The sequence below is a fragment of the Apis laboriosa genome, unplaced genomic scaffold (assembly GCF_014066325.1).
Source record: "Apis laboriosa isolate Shangri-la unplaced genomic scaffold, ASM1406632v1 scaffold9_cov152, whole genome shotgun sequence".
In the NCBI taxonomy this organism is placed as follows: Eukaryota; Metazoa; Arthropoda; class Insecta; order Hymenoptera; family Apidae; genus Apis; species Apis laboriosa.
The window spans coordinates 4,490,272-4,507,035 of record NW_025224966.1 but is presented as its reverse complement, the minus strand read 5'-3'; the positions used below and the strand labels follow the sequence as shown (position 1 = coordinate 4,507,035).

The following is a 16,764-nucleotide window of genomic DNA, read 5'->3' as shown; positions in this document are numbered from 1 at the left end:
AAAAGCTTGCATAACACGGTAATATTGTATAGTTACATTTCAACGAACGTTACATCCTCGCACGGTTGTCACGAGTGACTATTAAAGCCACTAAATGTTATGGAACTATCGATAAGTTGTACGTTATGTAAAGAGGTGTGAGAATGCATATCGTCGCTCGAAAGTGTTGGGACGCTTCATTCTAACAAGTATCTGAAAAACATTACGAAATCGATTAACAACACGATGTACTTACACGATACGATAACAATTTTGCATCAAAAATATTAAACGGTTAAACATTAAATAATTAATACATCTTTTCTTGTAGACCATATTCATGATTTTGACTATATCGATTATTATTTTTTTATTCATATTATCATTTATTATCAGCTATTTTTTCTTCTACAATGTGACACATATAATTCCAAAGGATCTCAAATTGGAGGATGAAAATTTCGAATTGTTTCTTCAAATTTTATTCATCCTATCCGAATTAAAAATCAAACATCATATTTATTCCTTGATCCAAAAAGACTGAAGGAACGGTTTAAATTACGAAATATAAGAAACGGCAACGCGTCAAAATCTGTAATAAATCTATTCTAAAAATTCATACCTATAAATCGGTAATAGCCAATTGTAGTAACAAACCAAGTCAATTGCAGATTGCACTCGACCCAAGCAATAAGGTCATTCCGCTTGGTTTCGTACCGATTGCCGCCCCATTCGATTCGATATTAACTTGGTTGAACCCATTTCTGTTTTTCTCTCCTTGAACAATGCCGCCTCGTCGCATCGAATCCGCTTTTTTATTTTTTACTTTTCCCCCTTTTCTCCCTTCTTCTCTCTCTTTCTCTCCCCCTCCTCACCGTGTTCCTCCTGCTCCTCACGTAACGATTCAAATTCACAATTTCCCGGCCGGCCGCGATTCAACCTATCCCGAGGTTAGCGGTGTACAGCCGAGGCTAATTTAAGAAATCAATTAAAGTCGTCCATGGTTAATGGCATCGAATGGCATCGCGTCTCGTCGAAACTGTTTTTAAACTTTCACCCGCAAAAGCGGACGATCTAAATCCATCATCGACCGGCGTGTGTAGGACGATTGAAATTGCATTTTCTAGTCGTCTCGCTCGAACGACCGATTTGTGACAATGGTAAAAAGTTTCTTGCTCTCTCTCTCTTTTTTTTTTTTTTTTTTTTTTTAATTTAAAACTTGACTTTTGAAGTATAAAACCGCCACGGCGGATTAAACCACGATATTGTTTCGATTTTTTTTTTTTTTTTTTTTTTTTGGATATTCGTTATTTAAATTTAATTTGAAAAGGAACAGAGAGACGCGCAACTTTTAAGAAGTAGAAATGTGTAAATACGAGTGCACGAATAAAAATTTTTCCCTCTCAATCTGATTCTATTAATTCGTACGTCAGATATTAGAATATTTTATATTTCATAGGTTGTTTATAGAAGAAGGCAGAACTAACATGCGCCATGTGCAAATATATATATATAAATATATGAAATGCGTATAATAATAAATATTTCGAATTTAATAAATATTTTGAATTAATTTACGTGATAAATCGTGTAAAAAATTTTTCTATTACTCCCGATTTAAAATTCGATATTGAAAAATATTCGAACGGTGGACTAATATAGAATTTCATTAACTTTATTGATACACAGAAGGGGAAATTCAAGATTCAATCTAAAGTAACTTTCCATTTCGTATTCTGGGAAAGAGTTGTGCAAACACAACATTCGTGCTTCGAGAGAAATTGGCGCGCTCTGAAAATATTTTAAATTCACAGCGGCGGAAAACTGTGCGAGGACTAAAACTCTATCTTCCAAATATTCGAATCCACTAATCGAATCACTTTTCTATATCGATTTCGATATTTTCGATTTCGTGCGATTATTATATTTCGTTTTAATTTAATTAAACGTCGATGACATCACGCTCATTTATCGACGCGTATCACTAGCAAATTAGTGATATATTCTTCTGTGACTTATTATTTTAATACCGCATAATAATTAATTTTTATTTTGTTGCAGCTGGAGTTATTCACAATCGCGTGCAAACATGTTAACGTAAGTAAACAAATTTGTTTTTTTCTTTAAGCGATGTATGCATTTAATTCAATAATAGAAATAGAAATAGAATTTAGAGAATCGATTCTTATTAAAATTTTCTTCTATTAATAAATTACAGCATTACTTTATGATTTTATGAGGGATATAATTTTTCTTCTTTTATATATATATATATATATTTTTAACAGTTTATTAGTTTATATTTTTTGAAATTTATATCAAGCATTCGTTCGTATAGTTGGCAATCAATTTGAAACTAAATGTTGAGTTAAAATTTCAGGAAACGAGATTAAGCTTCTACCTCATTAATGCCTCATTATTACATCATTACTCGTTCCATTCCTCGACTATTATACGATCGAGGACATTCTCGATAGAATTAAATATCTACGATTAAACATCTTACTTATCTACAAAAAAAAGAAAAGACTTGTTTAATTCTTTCCACATAACTCGAACAACATCGGAATTTTAACAAATAACGATTTCTCACTTGTCAAAAATATTCCTCGTTATTGTCAAAAAACAAAATTTGTCCCCAATGTAAAATAACAGAAATTGATTTTAATTAGTTTGAAAATTAGAACAATATTTTCTTCGCTTAATAATAAAATAATAAGTAACATCTGCGGAATTTTCATTTAATTTAATTTATCGAAATATCCGACGAAACATATGAAACAAGATCCGTTCCTATATGAAGTTGAACAGGAGTTTGCTCCTCCTCCGTTGAAAAGTTTTCATTCACAATTATCGTTGCCGATAATTATGCGGCCGATCGACGAAAATTTGCGGAGGGATAACGAGATTGTTGTACGGAGGGCCGAAAATTTCATAATCGGTGCATTATCGGACGAAAATTGGACGAAAAGTAAACGAAACGAGGGGGCGGAGGCATTCGTCTCAAAAGCCTCGCGACCATCGATTTTCGAATTTGCGGTTTTTAGTCGAGTTTAAAGCGAAAAATTGACGAGAAAATTCCACGCGGACCTCGACTCCGCGTTATTCATGGTGTAACGTTATTAAAGGGACCAGACGTTACCCAGACCCAGCCGGAAATTATGAATGCCTATCGCGATACATCATTCGATATTTCCGCTACGCTTGCTCAAAGCACATCCTTGATTAAGAAAATCGACCCGATCGAAATTCGAAGTAATTGGAAATTTTATATAGAATCGTGCCATGTTCGATTTTTCCTTATTTCTCCTTTTTTCACTTTGCTTTAAACTTTGCGCAGAGAACCGTACAAGTTTGTTGATTTTGTAGATAGGCTCCAAGAATAACATTCCAGTAGTAGATAATAATATTGCTTATGTATCGAACTTCTTGGATAAACTCGCAAATAAACACAACGTTGGACAGATAGAGAAGAAATATCGTATTTCAAATAAATGATTTTTAAACTTGGATTCTCTATAGATAGATATAGATATAAATATAATACAATTGAATCGAAAAATCGTAGATCTTTTCTTATCCTATAATTTTATTGATTATCTCCATTGGACTCGTAATTAATAATTTTTTCTTTTTCGCAACATGTTTTCATCGGATGATTAGACGTAGAATATCACGGATTCGGGGCTTGGAGGCCCCGAGAGTCACGTTTGAAAACGTTGCCGTTCAAATAGGGGCGGCCACGGTTCGATTTAAGCGGCCGTGAAACGAACAATTTACAAAACGTGCACTTTTAATTTCGCGCCACGAAAAGCGCCGCTCTATTTATAACTGTGTCAGCCCCATTATACACTCCCCACTTTGGATAAACATTCAGTACAGTTCATTTCGATATTATTCGCTTTAAACTTTTTTATGAATTTTTTAGATAAAAAATTTATTCCCCGCTGCATTTTTGCCCCACATCGCCAACTTTGCCCGAGGGATAAACAAGACGAGGATACGCAATATCCAGTTTCCACGATGTTTAAATCATTATTACGATAGAAAATTCACTCGTTTCGTGCTGTTGAAAAATTAATTTCCACGGATCTTTCAGCGATGAATGTTTCATCAAATCGTTGATCGTTTCTTTTTTTTTTTTTACGATTAGATAAAAATTCAATGACGAATATCGAACGATTACACGTCGCGAATATTTATATTTTATATATCGTTGAAAAGAAATGGAAGAACCGCGTTAAACCTTCGTGTTTATATTCGGGAAGAGCATCGATCGATTTTTAGGATTCGTAGATTTCCTTTCGTACTCCCTCGCCTTCTCTGGTATTCGCAGAATGTGCTGTTATCGAACATTCCATAGATTTATTATTGATGTCGCACGAAAATCTCCAATCTTCCAATTGCTCGTATTAATACACACGTATACAGCAAATTGAAACGATTCTGAAAATGAAATTACAAGATGGAGCAAAATTATTAAACAACGCGTATCACGAAATCCAACATGAAATTGTACCGATGAAAAAAGATGAATCGTAATTCGATGAAACGTCCGAATCGAAAACGTTCGATTGCCACGATTTATTTCGAGGAAACGAATCGAGGAAACGACATTGTAAAGTTGATATCGACTGGACTCGAGAGTTGATTCAGCAGAGAACAGATGCACGAAAGATGAAAAGAAAAATCGTTGAACGGTGAAGCTTAAAAATACGAGAGTGAATTCGAAGAAACGAGACGAGTAGTGAGCCAAGAAAGAAACAAAGGGGGAGTAAAAGGAAGTGCAAAGAAGGGAAAAGATACGAGGGAAACGCGAGTTCGTATCCCGCGTATGCGTGTGCGTGCGTGCGTGTGCGTGTATCGTGTATACTTCCAAGGTTGCGCGGGAATGGGGAGGGGGGAGGAAAGTTTTTAAAATTAACCTTTTTAAAATTAGATATGTTGATCTCGGGCATCGCGTTTTTCACGTTAAACAGTCTCACGAATTTCCGAATACTTCCGCGGCAACTCATCTCCAATGAGAGATTTTTAGTCAATCGTTATTGCCAGTGTTGCGACACCAGTGTGCGATTCTCACAAATATTTTACGCGTCTCGTTGTTAAGAAACGATTCTCGAATTATAATCTTTAAACCGATTTGTCCGAATTCCGCCACGATGTATATAGAGAGATATATAAGTGAAGAAATTGTGCGAGAGACAATCTAGGAATATTTCATTATCACAATTATCAAAGATTCGATGAAATTCGTTTAAATGAATAAGCGTTTCCCCGTATTTATCTCGTTTTTGAGGAAAAGTGCATCATTTTTTTTTTTTTATATAGTTTAAATTCTCTACGCGTGTGACGATAAATAAATTGGTGATTGGTGATCGACAATGAACTTTTGTTAGAAGAATATAATTTCGAAACAAAGTTCTGAAAGTGATTTGCAAAAGCGAGAGGAATCGAAGGAAGAAGAGAACGATGACTTTAAGTCGGATAAGAATAGCTGCCCTGGTTTTTGGTATAATTTATATTTTTTTTAACATTTCTTTTCGAAATTTTTCATTTGAGAAATTTAATTAATAAAACGCGTAATTCGTCGATCGTTATTTTCGTCCTTTAAAAGAAGAGGAGGTGATATTCTCGAGATCGAATGCGTGATTTATCGTGCAGGCTACGACGATTTATACACAACGAAAGGAAGAGAAATAGGAAAAAGGACAGTTTTTTTTTTTCGTTTATCTACAGCTGTCCTCCAGCTGTCCGTCTTCGCTTATATTTCCCAAACGTTCCGATAAATTTCCGCTCGGGAGAAAATTTCATAGAAAGAAACGATTTTTCTTCGGTTCACTTCGGTTCATCCAATTGAATAAAGGAAGATCACAATTATTCCGTGGCGGAATTCATTCATAAAGTTATTTTATGCCTGTGAGAAAACTTTAATCAGCAACATTCTCGACGAGAAACAAATTTAAAATAATCGTTTCAACTCGAATGTATATCCGAAGTGGGTTGAATTGAAGAAGGAAAGAAAGAGGGGAAGGGAAAAAATCGATTTTCTTCGCAATTCAAATTTTTTCGAATAACGTTGCAAAATTTTAGTGAGGGGAGGAGGAAGTTCGAGAAGAGGCGAAGGAAACGGTGTACAGTGAACGATAATTCATTGATAACTCCACGGTACGCTTTTATGCCAGTGAATAGAATTATCGAACGACAGTAAAGTGGTATGTGTAAGTGGTATCAGGGTTGAAAGGCTATTATACGCGAATATTGCCATCCACAAGTTACTGGACATTTAGTAGATTTAAAATGAAAGTAAATTACGGTTATGTAAAATAAAGAGGTTGATACAATTTTTTGAAAGTGTAGCAAGGTAAAGAAAGAAAAAAAATATATATTTTCTTCTTAAAAATCCATATAAAATATATCTCGTCGAATCAATATCCCTTGTAATGGAACGCAAATATACTTTTTCGAGTGGTGTGGGATAACAGTTTTCTATTATAACAATCGAAAGGAAACATTGAATCGTACTTTCGATTATCTACATATATAGAGAAAAATGTCAATATCCGTAGAAACAACGCGTGCAAACATAACATGTTATAATAATTCGAGACAAGAATATGCCTCTCTGCTTTCCTTTCTTTCTTCTTTTCCATTTACAGCTCCTTTATTGTTGCCAAAAATGGCCATGACGCGCGTAGTCCTTCACCAGCCCATGTCTAAATATGGTTAATGCTTTGGAGGTTCTCGGAGAAGTTTACCGAACGGACCTTATTTTCTGTCTTCGTGAAACTCTCACTTTCGCTTTTGCAATTTTCCATCGTCTTCTCATAATCTTTTAATCGAAGGAAATTTCATAAAAAGAAATTTTAATTCCAAGATTTGATGAAATATTTTTTTTTTTTTTTTTTTTTTTTTTTAGGAATTTAATAGTACAGGAATTTGAACTATATCCAATGTTAGGAAGCGAATGAATCAGTGTCTAAGAATGTGGTGGTTTGGAAACATTCTGTTTAGTCGGCCATTCTTTTCATTTGGAACTTTATTCTTTAAGAACAGTTCCTCGTAAGTTCGACCCTCTTCCGACAAAAATCGCATTTACCGTGTGTCAATCACGAGGTTCTTCCATTTAATTCTTACTAGATATCGAGAAAATAGAGGAAGAATGAAAGGAACAGCAGTAATCACTTCTTCCTGTAAACAAAAAAAAATCGATAGTGATATATATCGATTAATAGTTTAAGAAGAAAGTTTAATATATACTTCTCTCTTTAAGTTGTAACTTTTCTTCTTTTGCTTGCACATAAATCTATTTATATTTATATAACATATATTAAATAATTATTCCGTTTATTAGATGATATATTCTGCAAAATTGATAAATTACGCGTTTTATTTAACATTTACAGAGATTGTAAAATATTTACGTCATAATATTTCCATATGGAATATTTAACGAATTCATGAATATTTAATTGCCCGTAATAACATTTAATGATTCTATTTGGACTATTTCGGTACAAATTTCATTTTTCAATATTCATCTCGATCGTGGTTATACACGAAAATCCTTTTATCAATTATTTTCAGAAATATGTATAATTGAATAATAAAAAAGTAGAAACGTTAGCAAATAAGATTAAACAATTACAAAATTGTTTGTAACACGGTACATTTACGACGCTTCGATAGAAACGTGGAAAAATTTAAAAAAAAAAAAAAAAAGAAAGAAAGAAAGAAAAAAAGAAATCAAAATAAAACGTCGATCTATAATAATACAGAGTTTTCGAGGTGCTAGTTTTCCAACTTGTTACCACGGAATTGCAAGTGTAAAAGAAGAAAGGCAATCAGGTCTGCCCTACTGGGACTCGAAGAGATAGTCATTCTCCGTCACGAAAGAGAGCGTAAAAAACCACGGCATCGAACATTCTTTCGTGCTTGATATTTCTCCTTATTTTTCTTCCACGAGCCTACCCGACTTTTTCTCGAGAAATTCCCTCTTTCGAATTCCCTCTGCATCGAACATTTATCTTTGTGTCCTCTGTACAAACGATCGCGTTTCGATAGGTCCATTTTTTTTTTTTTTTTTTTTTTTTTTTTTNTCTCTCTCTCTCTCTCTCTCTCTCTCTCTCTCTCTCTCTCTCTCTCTCTCTCTCTCTCTCGCATATCATAGTTGCGAAATATCGATAGTAACGATACACTTCGATAAAATCAATGATATAAATTACTATGGTAATTCGATCATCAATCGCCATGCAATTTTCAATTAGCATTAATTTCAATGAAGAATAGATTGAATATTACAGTCATAATTACGGTTGGCATTAATTGAAGATATTAAATCGAAACTGCGTGATTGAAATTGCGTATTATCGCATATTATTGTATTCTTTATCCTCTTATTAAAATACGGTCGGTTAATAGTGTGATAAATTTTATTTATTTATTAAGAGTAAAAAAAAAAAAAAGAAATAAACCAATTTTCTATAATATCGATTCTATAATATCGAAACAATCTCGAGAGATTCGAAAAGAGATATTATAGGTTCGAAGAATTATAAACTATTTGTATTTTATGTACAGAGGGAAAACAAACTCGATAAAACGATGGACTAATTGTAAGGGGGGTATATAAATCGCTTTAAACGCGAAGCTGCCTATTGATCAGTCGATTCAATCGAAATTTACGATGCGCAGAACAATAAGCGTAGGAAACATGGCCGCATATCGTAACAGAAGAGAAAAGGAAGTTTTCAATTGTCCGCCTTTGCATTATATACCAGAGAGAGAGAGAGACTAACTTTCGTCTCTTTGTGAAAACACGTTCGCATTCGGTGATAGCCTCGACAAAAGAGGTGAACGCTTTTTTAACTTCCCTTTGCCGTTTCCCTCCTCCCCTCTTAGAAATATCGAGGTTACACGACAAACTGCTTCTTCCTAGCTCCCTTTTTCTAATTGTTCCAACAACCGCCCCTTTAGACGAAACAGCGAGCTCGAGTGTTTATGAAAATTGCTCGAGTATCGTCGTCTTGTATCGTCAAATTCATATTATTTCTTATAAGTGAAAATTTATATATATTAAGAATTTCTTCGAATCCGTTTATCCGTCAAAAACGCGTTTATCCGTAGAAAAACATTTTACATTATCGAGACATATATTATTCTTCGGAAAAATTAATCTAATTTTACGTTTCTCGATTAACAGTTAACTCCCTATGTAACTAACTGTACTAACTTTTCAAATTCCACTTCAGACCTTCGCAACGTTCAATTTCGAATCACCATCAAAAAAAAAAATAAAAAAATAAAAAAAAAAATAAAAGAAAAAAGAAATCGCACGAACAATCAAACTCCACTTTTCAAATTTTACAATTTTACGATCAAAAGGTTTTTACAACAAAAAGATCCTTTACACGTCGTACGATAGAAATAAATCAACAAGTATCTCTCGATTCAATTCCTCCTTCAATCCAATTTCCAAGCAATTAAACGCAACAAAAAACAACAAAATAACGGATACTCGCACAACAAATTCATCATTAATACCGCTTCGTTGATACGCGTCCTTATTTCCCTTATTAATCGACAGTCAATTTGCTTTTAGTACACCGTACTCGTTCGCTCTCTCTCTCTCTCTCTTTTTCCCTTTTATACCGTCTGACTATCGTCGACAATTTCCACTCGTACCATCTCCCTCCCTCGCTCACGTTCCATCTCTCTCCGACCCGTTCGACACGCGCTCGACCCGTCTCACGCACACTGCATTACCGACACGGATCGAATGCGATTCCGCCGTGAGTGAACCATTGTCTGTGGTAAATCGTTCCATCGGATCCGCGCCGGGTTTATAAGTATCGAGGGTAACGTTACAAAGCGTGAATCGGTATCCTTTTGGGCGTACCGTTATGCACGCGTGGGACGTATATATATATATATATATATATATATATCTCGGTGCAATTGCGTTTCACGTAGTTGCGTTTGTGCGCGTGGAGAAGAGGGAGAGAAAGATATATGTATATATGTATATACATATAGCGGGATAACGCGCGTATTTTCTGGGTCATCCTCTCCATTATCAAAGAATTCAGGTCTTGGCGTACGCGGAATGCGAGCATAAACTCATTTTTTAAACGGAATTTCACTCTCTATGTTTCGTGTAAGCAATTAAAAAAGAGTTATACAGCCACCGCGTCGAGGGTTGGCAGGCTTAATGAGAACAAGAGGGTGACGATAAATTGAAGAATATGGATGGTTTGATTCGAGGGTGGACGAGAGATGTTGCTTTAATTTCGACGGAAAACGGGGGAAAATTGGAGACGATGCTTGGGATACGAAACGTGCTTATTTCGTTTAAATGCTTGACGCGTGGCAAGATTTGAGGATAGTGCTATATGAAATAATGGATCGTTTGTTTTTTCTATTTAAAATTTTTGTTGAGCGTAATTTTGATGGAAAATGAGAAGAATTGAGGGGATGATTATAACGCGAAATCGTCGTGATAGAGAAAAGTGAGCAAGATTGAACTTATTCCGTTTAGCTTGGAATGAATTTTTTCGACATTGAGCATAATTTTGACGGAAAGAAAACGAAGAATTGAAGAATGGTTGTGAAGCGAAATTGTAATGAAATTTTTTTTTTTTTTTTTTTTTTTTGATAGAGGAAAATGACGAAATAATAGAATCACGATCGTTCGTTTCTTATTCGAAATGTTTTGCTTCCTTTTCATCACATTTGTGCTTTCATTAGTGCAATGAATTTTCGATAAATATATATAGTCAGAGAAACAAATATTTCCCTATTGAAATTCATTTCAATAGCGTTCTCGTATTTCATTTCTGCATTTAATACCAAATATACAAGAATAAATATTCATATAATATCGTATATTATACAAGTACATATATATATATATAATTTATAAAAGAATCGATATATCAATGTTTTTTTAAAATATCTATATTTCAGTTGATATAATAATAATAATTATACGTAAAAAGTTTTAAATATCTCATTAAAATTATTTATGTGATAAAATATTCATAAACAATAATAATATAAAACGTAATATGAACAATTGTAATTAATAATTAAATCGCATAATCTCTTAAATATTAAAATGATTAAACTTTGTTCGATTGAAAATTGAAAAGTTGTGTTGATTTCGTCATAAAAGCGTCTGAAAATTTTTTTTTTTTTTTTTCTTTTTATTTCGTTGTTCGAGCAAACTTCAAACTTTTCTCACGATTTATATCCATCTTTAGAAAGAGGAGGTCACGAGAAAAAAAGAGGGGGAGATTGTCGATACAATTTAGCCCTGAACATACCGAAACTGATTGTGAAGGGTGCACCTCCCATGGGGATAATGTAGTTTACAGATATGGGAAAGAGAAATAACAAAGTACGGAATGTAAAAGCTTACCTGTTCGGTCCATCTTCAATCTTCTTTTATCATCGATCATATCATCTCACCTTGCCTCTGTAAACATAATACGAGTGATCGGCTCCTTTTTTGCCTGAGCTACCTTTTTGGAGCGAGTTTGTTGTCCAAACTAAATGGGATTAAACGTAAAAAAAAAAAAAAGGATTGCTAAAATTAAATCAAAAGAAACAAACTTTTATATTATAGTCATATTTTAATCATTAATAATATATGAATTTATTTTTTATATATCACATTTTGATATCTTAATTATTGGTAAGTTAAATAAATAAAGATTGAATTCACAAAGGATTTTGTATATCAAAATTAAAATTAAAAAAAAAAAAAAAAAAAGAAAACAAATATTTTCATCATTAAAATTTTAATCATTGATGAAGCAAGGAGATTAAAATTTATTTTTTTACGTATAAAAATAATAAATTCATACTTCGTCATTTTAATTTTAATAGAAATAATATTCACATACTTGGTATTATTGCGATTGTCACACTTTTGTTCAAAAATATTCATCCAAAAATGTACGAACACCGTGTAATCTCGCGGTACACGTGTTCCTGTTATCGATCTCCGCAACGTTAACCTCCGGCTGTTTTTAAAGTACTGTCAACTACAGCTCTTCATCGGTTCAACAATTGCGTCGAACAATCACTTATAAATAATTTCAACATTTTTCGTTAATTTTCGCATAATTTTACACGCGTACAATTTTATCTTTTTGTTATCGTTGGAGATTAGTTAGATTTTGGCGAAAGAAAAGTTGAAAATTGCGGAGCACGGTCTCCTTTCCAAGAGAGGTGGATAATCGATACGATACAAGCGCACGTTTAAGTACGCGTGTCGTATCAACGTGCTCGTACAATTTAAGTTTTATCATTTCCCTGTGAAGAACGTGTACAACAGGAGGAAGGTTCATAAAGAATATTTATTCGTGGAAAGAACAATAATGAATGATGGATTGGACTGCGAATTTTCAAAAAAAAAAAAAAAAAAAAAAAGAAAAAAATTAAATTTTTATGAACACGGAGGTTACGGTAGAAATTTGCTCGATATTCCTCGAAATATATATATATATTTTTTTTTTTTTCGTTGAAAAGCAATTTGTAATCTCTCGTCGAAATGTAAATAATTAGAAAAGCGAGAAGCCATTCTTCTATTTCATTTTACGCTTTACACGTTGAATAAAAAATACGTTTCTGAAACGCGATATTGTTCGAGTTATTAGTCGAATTGCGAAATTGGACGAGGAACTAAAAAGAAGGCCGCGATTGTTCCTTGAAAGATTTCAAGTATTGCAAAGAAAACAAAAAGGAGCGTGGAAACTATTACGCGCGGAGAACATCCCATTGTTGAGAGAGCTTCTGATTCGCGGAACGCGGCCAGAAGCTCTTAAAATTTCAAAACTTTTGATCACTTTCGTGCTCACTGTTGAAATTGTCCAAAAGTCGTCGCGAATCCAAAAGTTTTTTCTATTATTAATATAAAAAAAAAAGAGAGAGAGAGGAAGAGAGAGAAAGAGAGAGAGAAATAAAATGAAATCCCTTCGATTTAATGCAATTACAACTCGATTACGAGAATGGAACGAAACATCAAAGAGATCATCTCTCGAATGAATTTGATGGATACATGGATTACAATTCGTACGGTTTGTTTAAAACTCGTCCATGCAAAAGGGAAATATGTGGGTGTACAGTTCAAAGTAGAAAATTCTGATAAAACAAATTGACTTTGATCGCACACGCGTTGGTATAAAAAGATCAAGATGTCACAAATTTGTTCTTTTGTTCTAAATTTAATCATCTGTTAATAATTATTCTTCAAATATTTAGATTCTCTGTTATGGATATTATAATGATGAAAATAATGAAAATATTCATAGCTAATTGACTTTAAAATTAACGAAGACGTCAGATTTAAATTTATAAACAAAGAGTAAATGTTTGCTACGAATTTTTTGAATTCGTTGAAAAAATTGAATTGAATTTATTTGTCGATTCAAAGAAATATATATTATTATATAAAAAAAAACGTACAAAATAAATCTCTTATATAACGAGTAATTACATATAAAAAAAAAAAAAAAAAAAAAAAAAAAAAGGAAGAAAAACACACGAAATAAACGGTAAAGAAAGGAAAATAAGTAATTAATTTATCCGTACGCTGATCATGGAAACCACTTTGATGTCGGCTTTAATTAATAAACGGGTCTGTTATGCAGAAACTTGCACATCTGGGATGCATTACTTGAACTGCAACGTGAGCTCGTTCAGGTAAAGTCGCATGAAATGAACGCGAAATTGCGTTGCATTTGGACAAATAACCAATATTAAATAATATTTGAATTGGAATTTTTTCGAAACTTTAAGAAAAAAGTATTATGAAATTTATTACACGTAATGATAATATGCTTATTGTCGGATAATTTAATAACATCATTATTATACTTTCAAATCTTTTTCTTTCTGAATTTTAATATTTAAAATGACGAACAAAATTTCAACACTCTCTGAAATTCTCTTCTTCATTTTTATCTCTTCTTCATTTCTGAAAATATTTTCAGAAATTTATATAAAATGACCGTGTAAAACTATTTTGTACCAACGTCGTTAGTTGGAAATTTTCTAGAATTTTTTTTTCTTTTTTTTTTTTTTTTAAGTATATAACCCGGAACAAAAATTGTTTTATAGCCGTATAAAAGTTCATAAAATTCATCACAATTTTATTCAAATAAAATAATCGTCGATCGGCAATGTCCAAGCATAGACACCTGTCCATTTTGTTGAATACCTCGATCGGGGTGATATATGCAAAATCCAGGTAGTGGAAGGTTGAACGTGACATTCTCGAGTGTTGCGATGTCACTGAAAGGGATTGATTGCTATTAGGAACGTACAGTAGATGCACGTTCGAGCTTCTTTCCATCTCGTAATCTCTGCCATTTTCATTTTAAACTATAATAATAAAACAAAAAATTCCGATAGTATTGATTTCTATTCATATCCTATATGATTTAATGATGCCAAAAAAAAAAGAAAAAAAAAAGAAGAAAGAAAGAAAAGAAAAGAAAAAAATTAGGAAAGGATTAAATAGTTTGGAATTTCTTTTTTTTTTTTTTTAAAAAATCTTACAAGTTAGTTAGCTCTAAAAAAAAATTCATCCTCGTCATCGCGTGACTCGCGATTAAACAAACTTGATGTACAACAATTAAAAAAATTCTCCTGCCGAGAAATTGAGAAATTAATCGAATCGTAAATGTAATATTATTATATTCAATGTAAACGACGTTTTACACCGATTCGAATTTAAACGAATTGCACAATTTCAATTTATGAGAAATTAATGTAAACGAGCCATGTTCGGCCACGGAAATATCCGTCGTGTTTATGAAACGTAACCGGTTGGCAGACCAAGTGGGTAACCGGATATAATGCATAATTAATTTACGCGTAAAAATGTTCCCGCTTCGTAGAATATACTATTCCACGGTGTTTACCGACTCATCAGTTTGGCGCGCAAGACAGCTTATTAACTACAGCGCAGTGACCTCAATTTACCTCTAATTATTACGAAGTTACACTGTTATAAAGCGAATACTCGGGTAAAGGCTTTTAGGAAAATTGTTCGCGATTGTATTAATATTCTTACGGAACGAGAGGCGGCTGCGGAAGGGAAGGAGAGGAGAGGGGGGAGAGAGAGAGAGAGAGAGAGAGAGGCATATTAACCGATTCGCGTTTTGTTGCCAGATCAAAGCGGTACGGTGATTGCTTACGTAACGGGGAATTCGTAAATGGCCGTGGTCAAAAGCGCACCTTTGATTAAATATCGTGATTCGATGATGAATTCGAACGTCGCCCTCATTATCCTTGGAAAAAATATCGCGAGAGGGAGAATATTTTGATAAATCGTGTCTGGTATATATTAGATTATTTTAAAATTTAGATTCAAGTTTGGGTTCAAGCTTTTGGACTTGCGTTAAATCAGATCGATTCCGAAATAATTGATTAAATTTCATCTTTCACGATGAATTTTATGGTCAAAGAGTTGAGAATTTTGTTCGAGGGGAATGGAGAAAATATATAAACGAGTGGGAAGGATCGGTGCGTGTGCGTTCGGTATCGATTCGATTTCGAAGAATTCGAGAAGGGAGAGGGGGGAAGAGGAGGGGGGAAGCGAGAAGAATCGTCTCGCGCGAAAATTAAACTGGCGCGAGAGGCGCGTAAACACCGGAGATGAACCAACAGTACACGTCCAAACAGTTGGCCGCCAAATTAATTTTGGGCAACCGGTTGACGTGAAGACCGGAGTGGATGGATGATCGAACGCGTGTGTTTAGTCTCGGACACGATGGACTGTAAACGTCGATGTTTGCCACCTTGTGACTATTTGTTTGAGTAATCGGCCGAGTGATCTCGAACGACTGCCGTTCGAGGATCGTTTCTTGCGAGTTGTCGCAACGCTCCGTTCCACTCCATGATGGGATGTCGCAACATCAGTCTTTAACTGTCGCAAGATTGTTTTCGACGTGGGACGCCCGAAGACTAACTACTATGGCCTATCGAGACACAAGGTGGTGGGTGTCGGTTAACGCCGTATTCGTATCGATCGCTCTTCGTCTGAAGCCTGAAATTTTTCTCCCCTGAAATTGCGCAAGTTTCTAAGATCAATCGAGTATTCGTTCCTTGTTGGATATTAAATAAATTTCTATACAACGAGAAACTGGGGGGAGATCGGGGATATCCAAACAAATAAGAAAGCGGAGGACGATGACTATTTGGCAGAGTGCCAATCAAAAGCTTGGCTCCTGTCAAAATCGTCCCCAAAGTTTTTCTATTTTTCGTATTTTCCGTCCCTGCCGAATAATCTAACTTATATTCGTAGATTCGTAATTCGTTAAGTGCCGGAAATATTTATTTATATTTATACCCTTGCTTTCGAAGAAATATGTTTCCTCTTAGTTCCTGAATTCCTAAAATCTTTGTTACGTTACACCCGAGTCCCGTAATAAACTTCGATTTAAAATCTTCGTAATATTCTGCGACTGAATTTTATATAATTAATGTGTTATTATAAACGAAACTGTTTATTATTAACGCAATATCGAAGATAAATCAATCTTTGATACGATTCATATACCAAGGCAATAAATAATCCAAAGCAAAATCATATCTTATTTCGTATAAACTCTCCAAGAATTTAATATGTTCTCAAAGGTGAATCTTAAATCGATGAATGGTAAAACCTAAAATAAATTAAGAAATTCCATGATATTTTTCAAGATTTATTAAACTTAATACGTTTGGCGAAAAATCGAGGGAACCTTTAATTCTCGATAAATAACAAAAAAAAAAAAA

At 33.8% G+C, this 16,764-nt stretch overlaps 1 protein-coding gene across 5 annotated transcripts in view; it reads left to right on the top strand.

The window, feature by feature from the left end:
• Positions 1-16,764, top strand: part of LOC122720058 (1-phosphatidylinositol 4,5-bisphosphate phosphodiesterase epsilon-1-like) — a 103,065-nt gene that overhangs the window by 26,901 nt on the left and 59,400 nt on the right. For all 5 annotated transcript variants that reach the window (XM_043946496.1, XM_043946498.1, XM_043946494.1 and 2 more), the window contains exon 3: positions 2,041-2,076. The gene's annotated coding sequence lies outside the window, so the exon portion shown is untranslated. The remainder of the gene's footprint in view (positions 1-2,040; positions 2,077-16,764) is intronic.